Raw genomic sequence first — 16153 nt, 5'->3', positions numbered from 1 at the left:
ACTATCCCTAACCACCCTATTCATGAATATATGGTAATTAAGCTATTATTGCAAATATAACTGTGTCAGCACTACTAAATTAAGGGCTGTACTGTAAATAAAAATGGGGTCATAAAAAGAAAAGAAGGCAGTAAAAGATGACGGATAGAAATACTAAAGGCAAGGTAGCAGAGGCTTTGCACACCAAAGGAATTTATTTTAAAAGCTCCTACTAAAGGATCTGTTTTGATGCCATAGCTTGAAATTGCAGATGAATGCTGATACATAAAAAATTAGTTCTTTTTGTTCTCAAATGCAATACTAAATCCCATGACACTTGCAAGATTGCGATGAAACCAATGAGCGATCATCAACATACTACCTCTCCACTGTGACTCCATCTCTGAGCTCATTAACAACTATGTAAGGTATGGAAAGATGACTGAACAGACCCCTTTTGTAAAAGTTTGCAACAGAAAAGTGAGAGGTTCCTATTCCCAAAGAGTAATCTGTAGTCTGGACTGCACAAAATCAGTTTTTCTTATTTGGTAAAGTCAATCCCACTGTATACTTTCTGTCTCTTGTGTTGTTCCCAGTGCAGCTAGTTTTAAAAGCTGAACAAAATTATTCCCACATGAAGAACCCTATTTCTATTCAACAGAAGAGAAATTGGATATTTGTGGCAGAAACAATTTTGTTACACAAATTTAAATCATGAGAAATGCCACTGAAATCAATATTTTGCTTAGGCTCAACTTGCATATAAATGAAATTGGAGTCTGGCTCTAAGTGACCAACTCCAGGGGTACACCACCAGTCTTGTTGGTGAGACCTGGACAGCCATTATCATGCTTCAGTTTGAAAGACGTAAGGATTGAAGAGATGGAAAGAAAAAGTCCTGAATTAAAATACATGTCCTTACTGAGGGAGAGAGAGAAAAGATGGGAATGATTCAGTCTGGGGAGGTGATACACAGATGCACAGAAAGAAGGGTAGACAATCATGAGCCATATATTGCATATTCTGCATTTGCAGATTTTCCTGAGTCCGTGATTTTCATAGAACATAAAACCAAAGAGTGCAATGATCAAAACTGCAAGACACTGCATGCAAAGAAAGGCACTGTGGTAATTAGTCTGAGAGATGCACAGCAGATACACAGCACTGAAGGTGGCACATAGTGAGATTTAACTGTAAAGTGAGAGTTTTCTCCACTGTATCAGATAGAGGAAGTTTATGTTTTTCTAAAGGATATAACCCCTCCTGCTTCAGCACAGAAGCCAATTGCCAGCAGAGATTGGAAGATGCCTTTTCTCCAGGCTGTTTATTCCACTTCCATCTACAGTGTGATTTCCTGCCTTTTTTCTCTAACTCAGCTAGAACAGAGCCCTGACAAGGATAGGGTGCTGTATTTGATGTCCCCACTATGCAAATCCTAATTAAACATGGACAAGGATATGCTGCATTGGTTTGCTGGTAAACTCCCTAGAGATTAATTTATATAGGGACAGGCACAGTATACAGCTAAGTGGTTCAACAGCATTTTGAGATATTGTCTGGGAAGAAGAGAGCTGGATGAACTCTCAAATCTGCATCAGCTAGCAGCCACCACCCATAGCCGATCCCCTTCGAAATATCTTTGACAACTCTGAGGGTCTGAACTGGAGCCAGCTGTGGATTTTACAAGTGGCTCCTCTATCACTCAAGTGCGGGGCACAAACCATCCAGTACAGAAGTGATCACCTTCCAACCTGGCATTTCAAGCAGTTTGTGCTCCAAATCCTCACTCCTTTCTCACCTCTTCGGTCCCTCCTGGGGCTTAGCCTGAGGCTGTGGATGGGGAATACAGTACCATCGGAAACACGCTGCAGCTGCTGCAGGTAGAGCTGACAGGAAACCCTTCCCACTGCCCTCTCAGGCAAGCATTTGACAGCACTTGCTTTTGCCCAGCTGGCATGGGATGAGAGAAATGACTTTGCCAGTAAGTTTCCTGCTCCATCTAGAGATTCAGTGGTTTTCTTCAAATGCAGGGTGGCTCGGGGTCGCTGGGGAAAGTAAGCTTGTGAGCCAAGGACAAAACGTAACAATAATAATGTGAGGCAGTGATGGAATGTAAAATAGTTTCAGTCACTTAATACAAAGTAAACCGTGACTAGCTCAGGAGTAATTATTTATTTTTAAAACTCTCCTTTTTAAAGAATTAAGAACGACATACTAAGGAAAGACCAAGTTTGAAGACAGATATCCAAACCAGAACAAGCAAGCATAAAGGCAAATTTTCAAAGGTATTCATCATAAAGGCTAAAATTAGAGGTGAATTGTGGGAAGATGGAAATTAAACTCCTTTGGTCTCATACAAGTGCCTGCAAATAGCAGCACATGCTTGAGTGCCCCTGGCTGCCGAGCCCTCTGTAGCTCCCCAGGGCTGTGTGCGGTTACACCATGCTCTTCCCATGATATTTATTGCCAGGTCAAGGCCTTTGCTTCCTTTCTGACAATTCAAATATGTACTAAACCCCCCATCTGTTTCTGCGGGGGGAATTGTCAGGGCATTTCTGAGAACAGACCATCAGGTGCACGAGCATGAGCTCTGCCAGCAGGCGCAGGGAAGCCGTGCTGGGGCCAGCATGCCCTGCAGAACTGCACACGCGGGCCACATGCAAGGGGAGCGTGAGGAGGGCCCAGTAAATACATTACAACCTGCGTTTGCAGTGAGCAAGAGACACATGCACAGAAGGAGCAAATAGCATTAAGTTAATGAGCAGCAATCTATAAAACAGCGGTGTGAGCGCTGCTCGTGGTCATCAATCTCCTCCGGGCTCCTGCAGGTAGCAGCACTCGTGAAACAATGCACTCGTGTAACAGAGTCAAAGCTGACTTGATTCATGCTGAAGGACTGAAATAAAGTTGAAGGAGGGAATAACTTGTTTTGAGGCTGTCTTTCTAAGGGGTAATTTTTGTCATTTCACCTGCTGTACAGCTCAGTGATAGCCTTTCCAGAAAATAACCATCCTGATGTGAGCAGCCAAACAGACTGGTGGTATGTCTGTCTGCAAGTGAGAAAGAAAAATGTAAATTCTTTATTAGCAAAAGAGAAAAAAGGACCATGAGTTTAACAAGTAAATTGAGACAAACTGCCCTTGGGCTAACACATCCATTGCAGGATGGAAAGGGATATTGTGACAACAGGAACTAAACTCAATTTTCTGTACAGTTGAGTGGGAGCAGCAGGTGTAAATCCTAGGGCCTGATCCTCCCTGATGTGAATCTGTGCTCTGCCACCAACTTGTCCTGATTGCGCACCAGGGAAGCAGCTGGCCTGGAGTGTTTGCTCAGTATGCATTCTCTGGAGCAAAAAAGATGGAATCCAAAATAATGACAATAAAGGTAATCCAAAATAAAATGAAAACTACTGAAGGAGAGGCATAGAAATCTCCTGCTCATGTCTGCATCACCAGCTGTAGCCCCAAACATCTTGTCAAGCTATATTTCATCAAGCTGCACCATTTCTTGCAAATACAAGTAAAATGGCAGCCCTGCAGGGATTACCTGCTGCCCAGTTAACAGCAAAAAGATTTTGAAGTGCAGAAAGTTAAAAAGATTTCCAGTTTCCTACTTTAATTTTCATGTTCTGATGACCTGAGGTCATCTGAGGCAGCGATAAAAAAAAAGAAAAAAAAAATCTATGGTATTTTCTTAAGGGACGAATTATTTTTAGCCATGGAGATTTAAAGCTCTCTCCAAGTTCTTGAACTTTCAGAACTTTTCTTCACTAAGGAGCTTGACAGCAAAGCAGGTTCTCTTTTTCCCAACTTTTCAACTGATCTAATTAAAATATGCAAAATCTCCCTTTCTGCACGATGAAGGAGCACATTCTTTTTTTTGCAGCGAGATAAAAGGAATTTTCCAGAGGCTTTATTTCTAAGAATAATTGCTCCCCTCTCTGTTTTTAGGGCTCAGCTACTGTCCTGCTTCACTTTATGGTAGAGAAACAGGAAATAAACTTGTTAAACATTTTACTTGTTTTTGTTCTTGAGATTACTGGCACCAGACAGCTTTTGTGAGATGAAATGTGTTGTCAGTGCACCACTGGGCCTGATTCTGATTGACACTGGTACCACCACACACTGCCAGAGCTTGGTGTAAATGGAAATCTGGTCCTTTATGCTTTAATTTAGTTCAGGTGGCTCCAGAGGAGTGACTTCCCAAAGGGGACATACATATATATATTTTTTTAATGGAGTTTGGGTTAGTATTGCTTTTCAAAAATGACACTGCTTTTTAATCAACCTGCATTTATGAGATTTTTAGGGGGTGTTTTTGAGTGAAGCTCCCCTCTACCCAGCACACTGTCACAGCCCTGGGACCAGAGGGAGTGTAAGCTGCAGTTTTTCCCCGTTTCCCTGCTTGCAGGGCAGCCTTGCCACCAGCATTGGTCACCAGATCTCCAACACCTTTTCCTATCATCCCCTGGGGCAGCATTGCACCCTTTTTATATGTGGAAAAATCAACCCTTTGCTCTTACAAACTGTGGTCAGCTTGTAAGAGGCCCTGGCTGCACAGAACCCAGGGCCAGGATCTGCTGTAAAATGCAGAGTAAAAATGCTATAGAGGATATACAAAAGAAAATTAATTAAACTGCTCAGAAGGGATTGCTAGAGAAGCCCTGACCTATGCTGTCACTATACAATGACCTGAGGCTTTTGCTTCATGGTTGCAAATTTTTTTTCTTTCTCGCTAAAACTATTTTCTGTCCATAATCTGAACCTAATCTTGACTGCTAAAGGGACTCTCTCCTTGGGCTCAAGGCCATTCCCTGGCAGTAAATTCAGTTCATCCCACTGGAACAGGGACAAATGGATGTCATTTACAAAGCCAACTGCACCCACTCAGCACATACACGTATATACGGTACAGCAAAACCCCTGCAGCAATGCATCACGTGTCCCAGTCCTTGGATTTAAAACCCAGACAAACTCTTAAGCACAGGTTGACTGAATCTGAGCAGTAAGAAAATAATTTTGTGTTCTTGGACTGACACAAAATGCAGGCAGAAGTTTTGAATAAATTATTTGCTCTGAATCATTTAGTCAGCGCTACTCAGTACCTCGGAGGACAAGGAGGGCTTTTAAACATTTGCAGTGATAAAATACTGAGTTGACTCTAGTCCTATTTTGCAGGGGAAGAACTGTTCGTCCCCATGCTCTGACCGATTTAACTTGTGCATTCCTAGTGTGGCTGCTGGTAGGCTCCGGCACTTTGAACTGCGGAGCCCATTGCTGTCTGCGTAACATTGTTGTGCCCCATTAAAGCCATTGTGGCATTTCACCTTATAGGTGGGTGCATCTCTGTGACAGATAAAGTGGTCCCTGTGCACAGACTGCAGCTAGTAAAGTGCTTTCTTATGAAAAGTGCTAGCAAAGTGCAGTGTGTTCAGAGTGTTAGTATGTATTATTCATCCTTTAATAATATCACAGAAAAATTTAGGAGAGTATGGCAACAATTTTTGTCATTAAAGAGGGTAGGACATGGGTTTGACGTGTCTATAAGGCCAATTACAAACTCCTCTTGAGCATCAAGTCTCGGTTTTAAGCATAAAGTGGTAAGAAAGGCTCATTGTAGTAATTATGGTACTTACAAAGGATAAACAATGTAATGTTGGGATTTTGTGCCCATAACAGAACCACAGGGGAGTAGCGTGGGGGAGCAGGGGAAGAAACTCAACGTGCTCCTGCACGGGTGCTTCTAGGATGGTGTGATCCTCCCCATAACAGGTCTGGCTGTGGGCAGTGTCACAGCGTGACAGTGAAGGCAGGATTGGTGTGAATGCCTCTGTTGGAGCTTCGCTCTTCTGGCATGAATAAAGTGCTATGCTCAGCTTAAAAGTGTGGAAAGAGGGGAAGTGAGCCCCAGCATAACCAGTGATGCCTGGGGGGGTCAGTGGGAAACAGAAGGAGGGAAAGACAGAAAAAGGCCCTCCTGCTGACCAGAGGGAAGCTTTCCTGGCCAGGGAAAAGGTAAAAACTGCATTTCACCAGATTCAGTCTGTCAGTAAATGGGTTATGAGATTTTCTCAGTTATCTAGTAGATTTAGACACCCGTGTGTCAAAGAGTCTGGGAAACAAAGAGGAGAGAGGAACTCAGAGCCCTGAGGTGGCTGGAAAGTTCAAGTCGAGAGCTGGTCACTGAACTGGGTACCCCTCGACGGTGTGCTGATGGGTACTAATGGCCTGGCAGGAAATCTGGCTGGATGCGGCCAAGGCAGGCCTTTAGCTTTGCCCCACGCCGGGGCCCCAAGCTGGGGTGCCTGAGGTGCCAGACCACCCACAGCAGCTCGTCACTCCAAGGGCTCTCACTGCCCCAGGAGCAGCCGGGACAGAGGGACACCCCTCAGCCTCCCCGCTTCAGGCTCAGCCGGTGGTGGCCCAGTGTTGTGCCCAGGCCAGGCCCTGAGGGGTGTGAGGGACCGTGGGGGTGGAGGGGTGGGGGGTTGTGTGGATGTGGGTGTGGATGTGGGGGTGTGAGGGTGCGTTTGTGGGCGTGTGGGTGGATATGGGGGTGTGTAGGGGGGTGGGTGTGTGTGGGTGAATGTGTGTGTGGGGGGGCGGCTGTGTGTGGGGGTGTGTGTTGGGGGTGTGGGTGGGGTGAGGGTGGGTGGGTGTGTGTGTGAGGGGAGTCTGTGTGTGTTTGTGAGTGTGGGGGGGTGTGTTTGTGGGTGTGTAAGGGGAGTCTGTATTGTGTATGTCTGTGTGTGAGAGAGGAGGCGGTACGTGTGTGAGGGGAGGATGTGTGTGTGAGTGTGTGAGGGGCGGCTGCATCCGTGTGAGTGTGTGAGGGGAGGGTGTATGTGTGTGTCTGCGTGTGTGTGCGAGGGGCGGCTGTACCCGTGTGAGTGTGTGAGGGGAGGGTGTATCCGTGCGGGTGAGGGGCGGCGTGTGCCTGTGAGGGAGTGCGAGGGGCGCTGCGTGTGCCTGGGCGCGACGCTCCGCTTCGGCTCGGGCCCGGCAGCCGCCGAGGGGCGGTCGGAGGCGGCGGGGGCGGCAGGGAGCACCGCGGGCACCCGGCTTTTTTGGACGGGGTCGCAGCCCTGCCCGGCGCCTGCCCGCTGCCGGGGCGAGGAGCGCGATGCCGCGCCCGCCCTGCCCTGCCTGCCGGCGGCCCCGCGGCTCCGCGCCGCCGGCAGCAGCGTAGCGCCCGCCCGCCTCGGGCACCGGCTGGGCAGCGCGGGCGGGGCGGCATGGGGGCTCCCGCCCCCCGCGGCGCTCGGCGCGGAGCGGATTACAAATGAGCGGCGCGGCCCGGCGCCCCGGGTCCGCGGGCACCCCGGCATGTAGAGCCTGACGGAGCGGCGCGGAGGTGAGCGGCCCCCCGGCGCGGGAGAGGGGGGACGGGGCGGCTGGCGGGCGCGCACCTTGCGCGGGGAGCGGCCCCTCGGCCGCGGGGCCTGGCAGGAGGACGGGGCTGAGAGCCCCCCCTCCGTCCCCTCTCGGCGCTTCCCGAACTTGGAGCCGCGGCTGTTAAATACTCCCCTCGCCCCGCGTCCTCGGGTGCCGCACACCCGCCGCGTGTGACAGGGGCCGCTCCTTTTCATCACCCCCCCCCCCACACACACACCCCCCCCCCCCGGCTTGGAGGGGTTCTCCCGCTGAAGTTGCCAGCCCCCGAGCGGCCGCGGTGCAGCAGGGCCGGGCCGGGCGGCGGGGCCGCGCTTCCCCGCGGGAGTTCCCGGCACCGCCGGGACGTTCAGCCTAAGGGACGGTGCTGAATTTTAGCTGTCTTTGCGCTAAATGACAGCGCTACCCCGTCAGCCACCTGCTTCCTCACATGTACGGGTTAAATACAAACGTAAGTTGTTATTAATTAGGGCATCCTTTTGACCTGGCTGTGAGTCGTCTCGCTGACCCACGAGCCCTCAAAATGGGAAAGGTAACACTAATCTCGGAGGGGGTGTTCTCTGCTGTGATGCTCGCAGAAGAAATGCCTCATTTATCATCCCCTCGGTCCACAAACTATCGGGCATCTTGCAGTTTATAGTTTACCAAATTCCGCAGCCTAAAAAAAAAGTCAGGGATGATTTTCAAGACTCTTCGTAAGTTCATTTGTTTACTATGGAGCCGTGACTTCAATGGTCTCTTTGGTATAAAAACCTTCTGCTTGTGTGATATTTTTGGTGGCATTGACAACAGATTTGTTAGTCATGGTTATGAATATGGTAATGTGCAAGTCTTCCATTAAATTCTACATGCTCTAGGTAACATGGTTGAACAGTCATGTATGAAGTCTTACATCCTCACTGCTGCTGCAAGGGAGTTGCTTTGAACTTCCAGTCCGTTTGATCACTTCCTCTTAACTTTTCCACTCTATTATAAAAAATAATTAATCTTCCTGCTGGTCAGATGTAACCCCCAAGTTTTGTGTCAGGTGCACCTCCTTGCAAGCAAGCTTATGTAATGCGGCGCCCTATGCAGAATGCAAGAAGTGATGGAAGGAAAGATTTTTGGGAAGAGGATGGTCATGTGGTTACAGTGCCTCCGTGTGTGTGCATGTCCCCATGGGAGAAGAACTGAGGAGGGTTATTTACTTCTGTTCTGTGGACATCCTGCCTGATCCTGGGCAAGTCTCTCAGTCTTCTTCGGTGTTGCCTGCCTTCTCCATAAAATATGGCTTATCCGGTGTTACTGCTTCTCAGGGCTGTGTGAAGCTTCTCAGAAGCCCTTGAAAACACTTTTCAGCCAGGGAGGTACTGTGTAAATGCAAATTACTATATTGCTGTTTTAAAAATGCTTTTCAGAAGTTAAAGCGGTATCTTTAGGCAGTTTATTGAAACTGCAGCCAAATGTCTTTTCAGACAGCTCCAAAGCAGACTAAAGAAACTATTTTCTTGAGTAATACTCCCCTGTAAAGAAATCTAGTGTCATTTCTCAAGAAAAGAAAAAAAAAAAAACAACCCACATTTGGGTGTTATCAGATGTGTCACTCTTTGTTCTGTCCATGAATATTTACCCCCACTTTCTCTGCATGTAACTTGGCAGTAATTATCAGCTGGAGAAACACTTCAGTCCTAGACTCTTTAACCTGTAAGTGGTAGATGAAGACATGAAAGAGCTTACCCTGACGATTACATCAAACTGACCCACTGTGAGTCCACTGGTCTCTGTGGTATGGCTTTGCTGTTCCATCTGGTTGTACTGTTACTCCGAGATTTAGCAATGATCAATATGCTGCCAGTTAGGAGCAAGTCTTCCTAGGCAAGAACTATGTCTCAGATACTGCTACAGGGCACATTTCTAGCATTAAAAATAAAGAAAAAGGTCCAGGTCCTGGCTTTTTTTTTTTTTTTTTTTTTTTTTTAAAGCTATGAAAAGAAACTAGATGGAAAATGACTTGAGTTTGGGACTAACCTCTGATCAGCTTTAATTTATCATGCAAGTACATAGAACATTAACAGAATTCCTTAGTTTTATTACTGGGATTTTGGGAAAAGTCTTTATATTTTGATGTGCATTGCTTTCATTCTAGCATATTGAAATGTCATTGGTTTTGTAATACATTTTTTAAAAGGCATGGTTATTTTTCTTAACCACCTTCTGCTTTGGTAGAATCTCAATAGCTTCTCAGAATCGCATTTGAGGTAATGCAAGATACAAAATTCTTTGATTAGCTTGCTTTTTGCAAAGATTTATTTTCAGGCAACATTAAAAAAATTCTTAGAATCGCAGTTCTGAGGTCTTTTCATGTTGTGGATTTAATAGACAAGGTACTGTCAGCTGAGTTATGAGTCTTGCTAATAATATGATTATGTTGGTTTTTGAGAGATATAGTTCTTGAAAACGTACCTAAGAGGAAAAAATTCACAAAAGCTATGTGCAAATAATTTTTTTTCCTACAACAGATGGAAGAGCTCGATAATCACCACTCAAGGGTGGCTAAAATTAGTTTGAAACAGAAAAGATTATTCCTACAAGTACAGTAGTATAATTTGTATGAAATGAGCCAAATCCTACTAATTGTTACACTGGTGTAAATATAGAGTAATTCCTTTGCCTGGAGTTGCTCCTTCTTTATGAAGTAATGTAGAACACAGGGGATTATGATGCTGTTGATTTGTAGTTCTTCTTGACATATTTGGTATATTTGTAGTTCTTCTTGAAACCCAGTGGCAGAATATGGCCCAGAATTTAGCCTCCTGTTCTCATGTTCACAGTAACATAATATTCACTCACTGAGACTCCAATTCAAAATTTGCTGTAATATGATTGTGGGTAGAGGGTTGCTGAGTGACTCAGATGAATGTAGCTCAGAGTAAACAAACATGTAAATCATTTCTGGCTAGAGAGAGAGAAAGGAAAACATGAGAGAACAGAGAAAAGCCAACCTCAAGGATGAGACATTTATAATGACATGATCAGCAGGGATCACCAAGTTCAGCAGGATTCAGCCATCAAAAACTCAGGACTGTATTTGCCAGAGTCTTTTACCTTTGGTAATGAGAGGAACCTGTATGAAGTGAGTGCCTAAATGCAAGTATTACAAGCAAGCAGAGTTTTCCACCTGCTAGGTCTGGTACAAAGGTGAGCAGGCTCATCTCGAAAGCTACATTTGGGCACATTTAAATGGCCCACTATGAGACCTGGGAACCAGGTATACTGCCTGTCTCAGAGAGGCAGGATGCTGCCAGTGACTGATTGGTGGTCTCTACAATGTCCAATTGGGGAAAAATATGAGCTAGCCAGAGATTCCTGGAGGTTTCTGAACCCAAAATCCTGGCTAGCAGTGTGGTGTTGGTATGACTAACTGCAGAAGGATTCCAGACCCAGCTTGTGGTTCAGGTTAAGGAGTACCAGAGCAAGTCAGTGGCTTTGAAACAACTGTAGGTTTCTTCTTAGCTAGGTGATTCTCTAGCACAAAATCAGAGCAAGGCAAGGGCTATTCTCATTTGTATTTCCTGCCAAGGGAGACGACCAGTCAGCACAAATCACTGCAACAGAGCATCTTGCCAGTCCCAGTGCAGTTAAAAGGCATAGGAGGATGGAGCTGTCTCTGTGTGTGGGAGACTGCAGTCACCAGAAAGCTGGGGCAGAATTTTTATCCCTTTCAGCTGTCTGAGCTATTACGCTTCAGTGTGTTTTCAGGGTAAGTTAGGTTAAGTTTACTCTTGGGGAAGCAAGAAATGTGCTGGCATCCAGGGCTGAAATGAGGAGAGCTGGGACTCGTACCCTTCTGCTGCACAAGGATCAGTTCCCCAGAGCTCTGCCTCCATGATGGCTAACCTGCCTCCTGTTTTGGCCACTTTTACCGTCATGGTAAAGAGAGGATGCTGTGTTGTTTTGTGAAGTTGTTCAACATAAAACCTGGGCTCTTCCTGAGATTTCCTGTCTTGGAAAGCAATGAGGAGTCTTTAGAGTGAAGCATGGCCATAGGTATGGCATCCTTGCAGTGTTTTCTATGAGATGATGGCTGTGAAGGGAAGGAACTGGAGAGACAAGGTATATTTCCCTATGTGTATGAATAGCAGATAGACCTCAGTCGTCATTTCTCCATTTTTTAATTTTCTTTAGAGTACATCAGGTTTTATATAATGTTGGTCAGAGCAGCCATGATAAGAGACTTGACTTAGGCAGCAGGATAATTTTTGCAAATAGGAATTATGGGTGTTTCTGTTAGATTGTTAGACACGTATTATTATTTATTCTCAGCTCAATCTCTGGATTCAAGCCAGGAAGCTACTTTGTTCTTATTCCCTTCTCTCAGTCTCTCTCCCTCTTCATGTGCAATGAACATGTTCCAGTGAGAATTGAAGCAATTTCCTGGCCCCCTTCATGTGTCCTGCATCTCTTTTGCATCCTTAGAGAGGAATCTGATTCACTGTTTGGGAAAGACTGATTTAAGCACCTGAATAGAGTCAGATGTGTTTCCTATCATGTCTGTTAATTAAATTGTAATGCTCATTACCACAGGATGCTGTGGAGGGCAAAAGCATAAGCAGGTTGAAAAAGATGAGATGAGTTCACAACGAACAGAGAGTGGATAGGAAGCACGATGGTCTGGATGTAACCTCTGGCTCTTTATGAATTGCCAGAGGCAGGGAGAGTGCAGAAGGGAACAGTCACTGTAAATGCAGTGGACACAGACTGCTGCCCATCACCAGAGATAACATCCTGGGATAGAAGGACCATGGGTCTAATCTCTTCCTGTGCTCTCCCCACACATAGCTTGCTGAAACAGCAATTCACTTTCTTCTCAGTAAAATACAGAGGGAAGAACAAATCTTATGGAATAGTGTTTATTGGGCATTTTGGTTACAGAATGATAACCACAGTAGAGATTTCAGCCTGCTCACACAGGTGTTAATGGATTAACATAGGAAGCTGCAAGAATTTCATTGTGTGAAGCCTTACTGGCAAAGCAGTGTGTGAGGATGAAGCCATTTGGGGCTCAGGGCACTGACTGGGACAAGAAGATGAAATAATTCCACTCTCTCATTCAGTCTTTGTGTCCTATTCGTTCTGGTTTGTGCCACATTATGAAATGGAGGTGCTGATCTCTTACTTAGCCCGGAGCTGCAGTTAATGGAAATATCTGTATTATGTGTATTGGGGTATTTGAAAGTTTCCAGGTGGAAAGACTTCCAGGTTTATAAAATTGCCCTAATGCCCTAAAATTGTTACTAATGGTAACAAGAGAAATAAAGATTCCTAGGATGTCAGCGCCTCATCACTGACTCTTCACCCTCCTCTTGGGAGGCCAGGTTAGATGCAGGGACATGGTCACTGAAAAAATGGACAAGGGTGAGATGGATCCCCAAGATACAGCTAGGAAGACTATTTCAAAGAGAAGCATCTGCTGCGAGAGAGGGATTTTTTTAACAGGAGACGAGAGGTTACGTTGGCAAAGGAAGTAACACCTGATGTAGGGAAGAGGACAGGAGAGCACAGAGAATGTTCAAACAAAAGATGTGAAGTCCCTGCAGTATATGTAAGGCTATAGTGACAATCCTTTACCCAGATCTTTCTTTCCTGTATAACACCATCAGGGGATCCTCATTTGGGAAGAGCAGACTGAGTCTCTGAAGAATCCTAAAAGTCTTTGTAAGTTTGCTTTTCCAGCAATATCCTGTTTCTTCAGCAAGAAGACAAAGACTAACCTCCCTCTTGGGAAAGTCCATGAGGGCCGTATCTGGAGCTGGCTGTGCCCAGTGGCTCCACAGGGGTTGCTGGAGAGAACAGAGCTGCCCAGCCAGCAGCCCTGTTCTTCACCAGCCTCCTGGTTCCTCGACAGGGAGAGCAGCTCCCATGAGGTCCTGGCTGACACCCCATTGCCAGCTCCCGCTATCAGAGGGGTGTACGACAGAAGATAGATACAACATGACCACGTCACTGATCCTGACAGACACCGAGTCCCCTGCTCTGTGCCCTAGATATAAGGGGCACAAACTGAACCCAGACCAGGGGTGTGCTCTATAGCTGGGAGAAGGGCTTCAGGCTTCTCAGACTCAAGGTCTAAAATAAGTGTCTGCCTTAAAATGTGCATCTTTGTTTAAGCCTGGAGCTCTGTGTTTATGGAGTGTTAGGGCAAATGTTCTGACATTTGTCTGTGGGTTTCTATTGATCTTGAAATCACGCCAAGTTTGAAATTATATCTTTCCAGCTCTCCTTACTTTTTCACCATATACAGGGGTTGATGCTGGTGTGCACTGTACTAAGATTACACAAAGAGTTGGTGTCGAGGAGTGATATGTTATGGTCCTGCAAGCACGCGCGCCTGTGCACACACACAAAATGGCTTCACTTCCACATTGTCTCCTGCAGTTTTCCCTGCACCCTGTCTGTAACCTAATCAAACAGGCTGAGCAGCTGGTGAGTGGGCGCCTTGCCTGTCAAAGACATGGGTATGAATATCAGCAGTCAACAAGCCATCACATTAGCTATTGGCACAAAATGTAATTAGTGAGGGTAGACACCCCTCCCAAAAATAAACCCATTGCTGTCCACAGAAGGCACATGAACCCCTGGTTGACTGAAATAGTTTGGGAAAAGAAAGAAGTTGAAGAGTGGCTTGGATGAAAGTGATATATGCAGGATGCCGCAATGGGTGAAAGAAAGAGGTGTTTTAGAAGTCTTCTAGCTTTTTATCTGAGGGTTTCCGATGAATCTCCAGTCAAAAATAGTTCACCTGCACTGGCCATGCATCTATGGAGTGGGTCAGGTAGCACAAATACTAGCAGATCTTTCTGGGTTGTCTTTTGATTTTGCCAAAGATTTGAATGTATGCATGAATGGAACAAAACAGAAAATGAGGCGTTTTTCCTACAAAAACCTTACAGATACCCAAAATGCCATTCCAGCCTACCAACATAACAGTCACCAAGCCCCAAAAGTTTGTAAGTTTTTATGCAAAATGGAGCATCTTGAGAAGTCAAGAGCCTGGTAGTTAAATCAGCAGAGGGCTCTGGAGAGGAAAGGAAAGGATGGGATTCAGGCTGCCAACACAAGGGTGGCCTGGCCCAAAGTCTGTTTGGTCTTTCTTGTATGGAAGAAAGATCAGATTTGTCAGAGCTATTAGCTCTGTTTGGTCCCTGCTCAGAGACATTTCCAGTCCAAGGCTAAGCTCAATTCTCAGAATTCCCAATTCTTGCCTGTCTGAAGGAAAATGTGGCTCTAATTGGCCTGTCCTCTTTCACCAGTCCTGGGGCTGGCCATGGGTTGAATTGCTGATGACATCTGAAGGGACCCTCTGGACCTGTGAGTGAGCACAGAAGCAGCAGTGTGTAATGGAAAAATTCCCACTGACTTCACTGCACTTTGGATCTGGGCTTGAAGAACGATGTTTTATTTCAGATGTTCTCACTGTCCTCTGAATGGCTTATTTGCATTCTTTTCTAAGGCCCAATAGCTGATGGCACCAGAATTCAGGGTGAAGTATTTGGGGTGTCATGAAGGAGCAGGGTTGCTGCCATGACCTTCCCACGCGCGTTTGGATTAATTCTTTTCTTACAAAAATCAACTGGAAACAAAGCTCCCTCCCCTGTGGCACTGACCTATGCAGAGCAGGCTGGTTCAGGGCTGTTTTGTGTGTTCACTTTTTTAGGATCAGAGCCTTTCTTTTTTTCCTGCTTCTGCATGCAGAGCTTCTCCTCAGTGACCGGAGGTGTGTATGTGGAGCAGGGACACCTGCCTTCACTGGCGGGGCAGGTGACTTGTGAAGGTGACCTCTTCAGAAGCATCTTTCTGTCCTTCCCAGAATGGGGGCTGACTCAGCCCAGGAGTTTGGGCTTGTTTTCAGGCTCAGCCCTTGGTAAGCATGGAGTTACAAATAGCTGGATAAAAGCAGAGTGCATTGTTTTGCACTGTGACAGGCTGAGGTGAAGGGAATTAAAGAGTTGCTCCAGACGGGGTCAGAGAGATGTGTTTCCTGCAGTCCTGCTACGTAGCCCCTTTCATGGCAGTGCTCTTTTAGAGTCCTTTAATCTGGTTATTCTGCTTGGCTGAAGTCCTTTAGCCACCAAACTTGCAGCACCGAGACTGCGGTGCTGTGAGAGGATCCTGTGCTTGATTGTTCCTACATTTGAACTGCAATAAGACCACAAACACCTGTCAAATCTCCGCTGCTGTCAGATTATTCACAGCAGCTACATTGTTAGATGGATTTTGTTGTTGTTTACAGACATTTCAGAACCTGATCCAGGTTCTACAAATGGCTCTGGTATTCCTGGATGTTTGGCCAAACACATTTTTGCCAGCAATGGCTTGTAGACTGGTCTCTCACTTTCTGTGAGGCCTGTGGGAAAATCTGGGCAGCCACAGGATGTGGCTCTCCTTGATCCAGACACTGATGCTTGAGCTTGAGAACCTTCTCTGTTCAAATGCCCTCCAGTAGTACTGGCAGGCTGAGTGCTGTTGTACACATGACAGCATGGCGTTTCCTCCCTTTTCAAGTGATAACCATGCATGAGTGGGTACACGCTGAGGCATACAGCAGTGTGCAATCACACAGCAGTGAGGCCTGGTCTGTGGCGTGTTCCTATGCTTAAATGTTGAAGTGTTATGAAGAGAATGCAGAGTTTCGAAAGAAATTGAATTAGGCTTTTAGTTCTCGTTCATTTCTGGAAAATCTGAAGTATGTTAAATGGTATTAATACTGTGCCCATATTGCAGTTGCTGTTTAAATCGGCTTT

At 46.0% G+C, this 16153-nt stretch overlaps 1 protein-coding gene across 1 annotated transcript in view; it reads left to right on the top strand.

Moving 5' to 3' along the window:
- Nucleotides 1-7190: 7190 nt before the first annotated feature.
- The window catches only part of TRPC5 (transient receptor potential cation channel subfamily C member 5), a 98486-nt gene continuing 89523 nt past the window's right edge, over nucleotides 7191-16153 (top strand). Inside the window, exon 1 of the mRNA XM_074834982.1 lies at nucleotides 7191-7335. The gene's annotated coding sequence lies outside the window, so the exon portion shown is untranslated. The remainder of the gene's footprint in view (nucleotides 7336-16153) is intronic.

The sequence above is a fragment of the Strix aluco genome, chromosome 10 (assembly GCF_031877795.1).
Source record: "Strix aluco isolate bStrAlu1 chromosome 10, bStrAlu1.hap1, whole genome shotgun sequence".
Lineage (NCBI taxonomy): Eukaryota > Metazoa > Chordata > Aves > Strigiformes > Strigidae > Strix > Strix aluco.
The sequence above is the reverse complement of the archived record's forward strand: the minus strand, read 5'-3'. Positions and strand labels throughout refer to the sequence as shown.